General features: G+C 39.6%; 1 non-coding gene across 1 annotated transcript; it reads left to right on the top strand.

The window, feature by feature from the left end:
• Nucleotides 1-627: 627 nt before the first annotated feature.
• Nucleotides 628-699, top strand: TRNAW-CCA (transfer RNA tryptophan (anticodon CCA)). Its single transcript has one exon. It is a non-coding gene; the product is annotated as a tRNA-Trp (tRNA).
• The last annotated feature ends 8,089 nt before the right edge of the window (nt 700-8,788 follow it).

Here is an 8,788-nt window from a genome sequence, read left to right as displayed (position 1 = left end):
GTTGGTACTTCTTTTTTACTAACCATCACAAATATTTCCCATATTTCAACTGGCCGATACAGCTAACAAATACAACATGCTGTTATTTTCTGTAAGTGCGTCTTTTCAAAATGATAACTTTTAAGCTCACCGTGAAGTAAAAGCCAACACTGAAGGTAAACGCTTTATACTGTTTTCAGAAGGATTAAGTAAATGTTTGGAGAACGCCCGCTGCTCGCTTCCAGCAACAAGCTATCACTGGGTGGCAAACGCCTGCGCAGTAGCGCCCCGCCAAATTCCAAATGGAGGTCACGAACTCGGCCTACGGAAACAGGAGAGGGTAGGGAGAGAGGGCCGAGGCTCCGCCCTTAACCAGGCGGGTTGGAACGGAAACCGCTTACAGAAAAAGGGGAAGGACCAGTTTCCTTTGACCCCGGAGACTCGACTAAATGAGAAACTCCATTCTCCCGCGTCTGTTAATCCCATCCTAGCCTAGGTAGAGGGCTAGCTATGAGGAAAATCTTGCAGCTAAAGGAATCAGTCTCCGATGGAGAAGCAAGGAAAGAATGGAAGGAAAGGCGAAGCGCTCCCGGAAGAGACGCCATTTTACCGGAGTCCTAAGAAACTGCGCGAACTACAGCCCAGCAGGACCTCGTGGCGCAACGGTAGCGCGTCTGACTCCAGATCAGAAGGCTGCGTGTTCGAATCACGTCGGGGTCATGGCCTTTTACTTTTAGGCCTTCTGGTTTCTATGAACTAGATGTATTCAGGCTAGATGTGTTCCCGCCATTTTCTGGAAATACCTTTCATTGCAGGATTACATCTTCCTTGTCCAAATGTTATCCCAGTAATCCTTAGTCTGCAAGAAGACAAAGATTACCTTAGTCTGCCAAAAGACAAGGATCACCTTAAAGGTGGTGGTTTTGGTCTTTTTTTTTTCACTGTTGAGCCTTGTGAATTCTCTGTCATTGAACATTCATAATGCATAGTGATGTGGTTGTTACTGTTGTGCATTAGTGAGCATATTAGCTGATGGTGGTCCGTAACAGGGAACGTACAATAATACATAAACCGTACGAGCTGTTTTTCCAAAAACAATTTTAGACCTGTTTCCCTTTGGAAAGCAAGTCCAACAAGGTGCAATTTCTAACTCTGTGTAATAGTTTACATCAACATGTGCACGCTGTATAGTCTTGCAGGTGAAACTGTGGCACACTACATAATGACTAACCCAAGACCCTGAACCTGGTGAATGACTCCAGCTCCCAGTCTTCACTATCTTATATTAAAGGTTGAAACAAACTATTGAAAAAACTGCCTAGAAGCCGTTGGCCCTAAGTGATACCAATGCATCTTTTATCTTTTCATCAACTAATGCAAGTAGTAATAAATTAGGTACCACTTTCAACTATTAGTCTCATAGCAGGAAGCAAAGCTTACTCATTCACCTTTGTAAGTTCCAGGACTCTTGGTACTGAATAGTGCCTTAGAGGCATGTGTCAAATATTTGTTGTACAAAAAGTAAATGGCAAGACTATGAGAAATTATTAGTTTGGGGGGTTTTTTATTGGGTATATTCCACGCAAGCCCTTGAGTTTTCTTGCTCAGTATTTTGAATATGGCAAATACTAATTTCTTACATTTCAGCCTATTCTAGCATTGGACATCATGTTTTTGTGTAGTCTTTGCTTTCTTTTTTGGTTGGATTGAGATTAGATCATACATTTCAACAGATATTTATGGACCACTGATACTGCAATGAACATTGAGGAAAAGATTACACCCAGTAAAAGTGATTTTTTGAGCAGCAGAAAAAAAGATACCTTAAGTAACCAAACACCATAATATATTAGCGTGAGTGGCAAAAACAGAGTGGTGTGAGGGTGCTAAAATATGGACATTAGGTAGTTCAGAAAGTCTTCATAAAGGAAGATCTTGAAAAATAATGAAAGCTTCTATGTGACTTTAAGGCATTCCATCCAGTGGACATATGTGAATGCCTTCTATGAGTCAAGCACTGTCACTTAATACCCTGGGATCTGACATCTTCCAACTATAAAAGCTGAGGTTTATATGTATTAGCTTCCTAGGGCTGCCACAGCAAAATACCGCAGACTGGGTAGCTTTTAAACGACAGAAATTTATTTTCTGACAGTTCTGAAGGCTGGAAGTCCAAGATCAAAGTGACAGTACAGCTAGTTTCTTCTGAAGCCTGTCCTTCACTCACAGATGACCACTTTCTTGCTATGTCTTCACATGGTCTTTCCTGTGTACGCATACATCCCTAGTATCTCTGTATGTGTCCAAGTTTCCTCTTTCAGGACACCAATCAGATCAAATTAGGGCCCATTCGTGGCTTCATTTAACTGAATCACCTCTTAAAAGGCCTTACCTTGGAAATACAGCCACATTTTGAAGTACCAAGGGATTAGGGCTTCAATATATGAATGAAATCAGGGAACACAATTCAGCCCATAATGGAAGTAATGGTCATTTTCGCCCCTGGCAACTTTGCATATGCAGCATAGTGAAGTCGCTCAGTCGTGTCCGACTCTTTGCGACACCGTCCATGGGATTCTCCAGGCAAGAATACTGGAGTGGGGTGCCATTTCAAGACACTTAATCTTAGCTGGGACGTATCTCATTTGTACAAAATCATACTCTTGTGAGGCAGACAGAGCAGTTTGTATTACCTTGTAAATCATTTTATTTGGCAGTCCCAGCAAACTAATACAACTTCTTTGGAGAACTGCTATTAATAGTTATTCATTATTGCTGGAGAGGAAGAGAGAAGTAAAGCTGTAAAGGTAAACAGGAGTCAGCTCACCCAGGACCTTTTGTGCCATTCTAACTAATTTAGATTTTATTCTGCAAGCAATGAAGAGCCATTATTTAAAAATGTGACAAGGTCAGCTGTGGCTTTACAAAGAACGTGAAAAATAGCCTAGAACCGCTGTTGCTGGACCAGCATCCTGGAAACAAGTTAAAAACGTAAAATTTCAGGCCCCACTCCAGACTCACAGACTCAGAAAACTCTGTGGGTGGGCCTACCAACCTGAGTTTTAACCAGGCCTTCCAGGTGATTCTGATGCAAGCTAAAATAAAAGAATCACGGGCCTAAAGAGCAAAGCTGGACTGGAGGCCCCACTTACCTCACAGAGTTGTTAAGAGAGTCACGTAAGATAAAATACACAGGGCTTCCTTGGTGGCTCAGTGGTAAAGAACCTGCCCATCAATGCAGGAGATGTAGGTTTGATCCCTCATCCAGGAATATCCTACCTGCCAAGGAGCAACTAAGCCTGGGGCCACAACTATTGAGCCTTTTTGCCCTAGAGCCAGGAAACCACACCTACTGAGCCCAAGTGCCACAGATGCTGATGCCCACACACCCTAGAACCCGTGCTCTGCAACAAAGAAGCCACCACAATGAAAAGCCTGTGCACTGCAACTACAGAGTAGCCCAACAACAAAAACCAGCACAGTCAAAAACAAAAAAAAATTTTTTTAGTAAAATACATAAAAGTGTCTTCGATGTTGTAAAGTTAATATATATCGTTGTTTAGTTGCTAAGTCATGTCTGACTCTTTGGCAACCCCTTCATTAATATTTATATCATTAGTAATAGTTCTATAACTCCAAATGGTCACTTTACAGTTTTTAGCTTCTTTCCCAAGGCTGAACATGTGTACTCTTTCACAATGGCCCATTTTACTGACTTGATGTCACTGTGAAATAACCCAAAATCCAACATGTCATTTAAACTTCTACAATCATTATATAGGAATGATGTAAGGAAAAAGGATCTGGAATACACAAATTGATATTTGAATTCTCAAATTCTGACACTTAATGGCTCTGTGATTTTGTTCTATTTCACTAACAACTTTCCAGTCTATCATGTATTCTTACAAATGGATTTATCCCCTAGTACAGAATGCTCTGAGCATTTGTTTCACCCATTTAATAAGATAGCTTTCACTTTTGAATTATTTTTAATCAGTTACTTAGGACTGATGTACTTGGAGGAACTGATAAAATGGAGCCTTTGGAAATGAAAACTAAAAAACAGGTTGTGAATTCTGATAAGACAAGTGATTTTCCAATTTCTCATACTAATTCAAAGTAGTTATGCTTATAAATCATAAGTAGTTATGATTACAAAATAGAAAAGTAGTTATTATGAAATCATATGTGTTCACTGTAGAAATAGAGAAAAACATAAGAAAAATCATCTGTTCCCATCTCCTAGAAGAAACTACTATGAACATTCTGGTCTATACTCATTTAGTCCATTTAAATATACACATATCCATACACATCTCAGTTCCTCATAAAACTGAGATCTTACTCTAATATGGTCTCTTTTTCTTTTCGTGTTGTAAACATTCTCTCATATTCTTAGCTAAACGTCATGTATTTCATCATCTGCTCTGTTTCAGGTGACATCCTTAAATTCACAACCAAGTCCTATACAAAACAGAATAATGAAAAATAAAAAAGTCACCTATATGTTAATAACATTAAGAACTCCAGAAAGAGAAATGAAGTGTTTCCAATTGTTTTAGAAAAAAAAATTGTTAAGAGTTTTCTGACAAAGTAATTGCATTATTTTAAGTCTGTGGGTTCACATAGAAATATCTTTCCATTGTTTCCCAAAGCTTTGGGTTATTAGAGCTGTAACATTAAAAAAAAATTTTTTTTTTAAACCTACTACCTGTTTTGACATAAAAGATAATTTACATTTTTTTTTACATTGGATGAATGTAACACAAAAAATCCAGTCTCTTTTTTAAATTCAGAAATTTCACAGGAGATGACTGAAAGCATCAAGTCCTTGAGGACAGAAGGCTGAGACCCAGAGTACAACCGGTAGAATTTACTCTGATAGGACACCACTTCAATTTAAACAAGAAAGATGCAAGAAAAAATGTGTGCAGACTTGACTGTCTGAAGTTGAGGCATTCCCCACAGATGGTTTTTATGTTCTCAATTATGAGGCAAGATCATCAGCTAGCTGAAAATGGGGACAGGTTGGAGGAAGGGATGTGAATAATTTGAGGAGAGAGGTGAAAGTATGAATGGTTAATCCAGAGAGTGTCAAGTGCTCCTGTGAGGTCTGAGGTCATGAATTAAAACCAGCTGGGGTATGATTTTTTTTTTTTTGCCAGCAATCTTGGGTGCAAGCAATGAGAAAGTTTGTTCCAACAAGGTTCAGTCCAAGCAAAGCTCCAAGTTCCTCCAAGCAAGAAAGAGACACTGGAGTGAAAGAGTTGAAAATGTTTGCAAAAGAGTGATTGTAAGGATTGATCAGGGAATCTAAATCAGTTGAGTTGGAATGATTAAATGATGGCAGAAGCAGGAAAAATAGACTTTTTTTTAAAGTATTGGATTAATGAATTGGAGGTCAGCGAGAATATGACAAATGAGCTGAGTAAAAAGAGGCTACTTATTGACCATTGGGATACTTGAAATTGAGATTTACTGAGCTACTGATGACAGGGTTCAGAGTCGTACCACTGGAGTGGATGGATGAGATGGAGTAGAGGAACAAGTCATTGGAGATGAAGAGGTCAAAGACCTAAGAGGCTCAGTGTTGGTGTTACATGGGTCATGTTGACTTTACAGAATGCAGACAAAACCTAGAGCAAGAAGCAATGGTCTAATTTCTGAGGGAGAGTGCCCAAGGGGTTGATAAATTTTAGCTGTAAAGATGATAAAGGGATCAGATGATATGAACTTCAAATGTTTTTGAAGGAGGAAAGAGAAATAGTTTGTAACAAGTAATTAGGAACAAAGGGGCCAAACTCTGTAGCCCAACCTCTTGCCCTTAAGGTACACAGAGCATGAGAAAAATAAATAACCTATTGATAGCACCCTACTTCAGAGCTCTACAGCAGTTAAAAGCAAAATTACCTTAATCACTAAAAACAGTAGTGCTGGGGATATACCTGGATGCATCTAGGCTAATTCCAAGTCTGAATTTGATAACTCACGGCTTTGGGGATGATGTAGAAAGGCAGTCTGACACCTTATGACATCAACCATATTTCCTGAGAAATGTAGAATCTGCAAATAACCTCCTGTTGATAGTACCCAGTGATAAGAAAAGGAGAGATAATTAATGAAAGGGAATGAAAATTATGTTTCGCTCAGAGAACATTGATTTCAGGCACCTAGAATGCAGTTCTTTCTGAATTATCTTTAATGTTGGCTTATAGGTTATAGATGGAGAAGGAAACGGCAACCCACTCCAGTATTCTTGCCTGGAGAATTTCATGGCCAGAGGAGCCTGGTGGTCCACAGTTCATGGGGTTGCAAGGAGTCAGACACAACTGAGTGACTAACACAATATAGGGTAAAGTATTGTCTATTTAAAAGAGCTTTCAGGTTTGCTGCATGAGACAGGGCGCTCAGGGCTGGTACGACGGGATGACCCTGGGGGATGGGATGGAGGGAGGTGGAAAGGGGGTTCTGGATGGAGAACACATGTGCACCTGTGGCTGATTCATGTCAATGTTTGGCAAAAACCACTATACTATTGTCAAGTAATTAGCCTCCAATTAAAATGGGTTTTGTTTTTTTTTTTTTTAAAGAACTTTCAGAAGACATATAGATGGCCAACATACACATGAGAAAGTGTTCAGTATCATCTAATCACTGGGGCTTCTCAGGTGGCTCAGTGGCAAAGCATCCTCCTGCCAATGCAGGAGCCGAAAGAGATGCAGGTTCGGTCCCTGAGTCGGGAAAATACCCTGCACTAGGAAATGGGAACCCACTCCAGTACTCTTACCTGGAAAATTCCATGGACAGAGGAGCCTGGTGGGCTACAGTCCATGGGGTCACAAAAGAGTCGGCTGCAACTGAGCACATACGTATCACTCATCATTAGAGAAATACAAATCAAAACCACAGTGAGATAACACCTCACACCTATCAAAATGCTGCTAAGTCACTTTAGTCGTGTCCGACTCTGTGTGACCCCATAGACATCAGCCCACCAGGCTCTCCTGCCCCTGGGATTCTCCAGACAAGAACACTGGAGTGGGTTGCCATTTCCTTCTCCAATGCATGAAAGTGAAAAAGTGAAAGTGAAGTCGCTCAGTGTCTGACTCTTAGCGACCCCATGGACTGCAGCCTACCAGGCTCCTCCATCCATGGGATTTTCCAAGGAAGAGTACTGGAGTGGGGTGCCATTGCCTTCTCTGATCAAAATGGCTGTTATCAAAAAGAAAAGTATTGGTGAGGACGTGATTAAAGGGAATCCTCGTTCACTATTGATAGGAATGTAAATAGATGCAGCCACCACGGAAACAGTATGCAGGTTCCACAAAAAAATTAAAAATAGAACTACCATATGATCTAGCAATTCCACTACCTAAAAATAATGAAAAAAAAAATGCACCCCTATGTTTATTGCAGCATCATTCACAACACTGAAGATATGTAAGCAAACCAAGTGTCCATCCAGAGATGAATGGATAAAGAAAATGTGATATAAATTGAAATAGACACAAATTCACACACAAACACACACACTCTCTCTCACAGGAATACTTAACCATAAAAAAGAATGAAGTCTCGACATTTATAGCAACATGGACGGACCTGGGAGGTATCATGCCAAGTGAAATGTTAGACAAAAACAAATACCATATATTTCACTTTATGTGGAATCTGAAAAACAAAACAAAGGAATAAACAAAACAGAAACAGACTCTCAGATACAGAGAACTGGTGGTTGCCAGAGGGGAAGGCAATTAAGAGGTACAAACTCCCAACTATAAGATAAATCATGGGGGATGTAATGTGCACGTAAGTTAATAGTAAAAAATATTTTACCAACTTTGTACAGTGATAATTTCATAATGTATAAAAATATAGAATCATATGTTGTATACTTGAAATTAATAATATTGTATAGTAATCAAAAAATTAAATAAGACAACTTTCAGGTTCAACAGGTAATTTTTTTTCTTTTTTGGCTTCTGGGAAAAGGTAGGATTAAACTGCCTGGAAATTTTCTAGTATGAAGGCCCTATGGAAAAAAAGCAGCGTAGCATCCTGATAGCTCTCCCATATGGCTCTGTGATTCCATCATTGTATTTGCATACAATTTAAGTAGGTTTTTATTTTCATGTGTCAGTGATGCCGCCTCCTCTGAGAAAACACTTCAGGATCCACTAGCTACCAGAGCCTGGAGACCTTTCTATAATCTAACCTCCTCAGATCAAATCTAGCCCTGGTAACTCTGACCCTTTCAGAGCAGCAAAACCTACCTTTTAAAAACTGTAAGTACAGTCAGGGCAAGAGCCAAACCCTTCAACTAGTAAGGTAAAGACTTAACAAGATAATTTGCTAATTTAAGTAGGGTAGAATAAACTCATTAATTGTGGCCTTGCAGAGATTATGCTCAGGACTTTTGCTCTGCACATTTTAACGTTAAGACTCTACGAAAAGAAATAACTGTGGGAGGGCACACCGCAGACTGTGGTCATCCCACACTCGCTGACTACGTTTGTGGGGTTACCAGTCACTGCAAAATCATGATCGTTTGCCTGTCAGCTCAGTTCACCCTCTGAAGATAAAACACTGGTTTCTGTACTCGGCGATGACCATGGTGGTAGGGCTTGCGGTAACTTTTACACTGCGACCTAAAAATCTTCGAAACAACTTGCTAATTAAAGCACAATTTTGAATTTGCATTCCTGATCTTAATATTGCTCAAATATATGTAAATTTTAATAATTAGTAAAATTGTCTCTAGGTTAGAAATAATGTCTCCATTTCAACAAAATAAAATGGCTTGATT

The sequence above is a fragment of the Bos mutus genome, chromosome 5 (assembly GCF_027580195.1).
Source record: "Bos mutus isolate GX-2022 chromosome 5, NWIPB_WYAK_1.1, whole genome shotgun sequence".
NCBI lineage: Eukaryota > Metazoa > Chordata > Mammalia > Artiodactyla > Bovidae > Bos > Bos mutus.
This window is presented reverse-complemented; position numbering and strand designations above follow the sequence as displayed.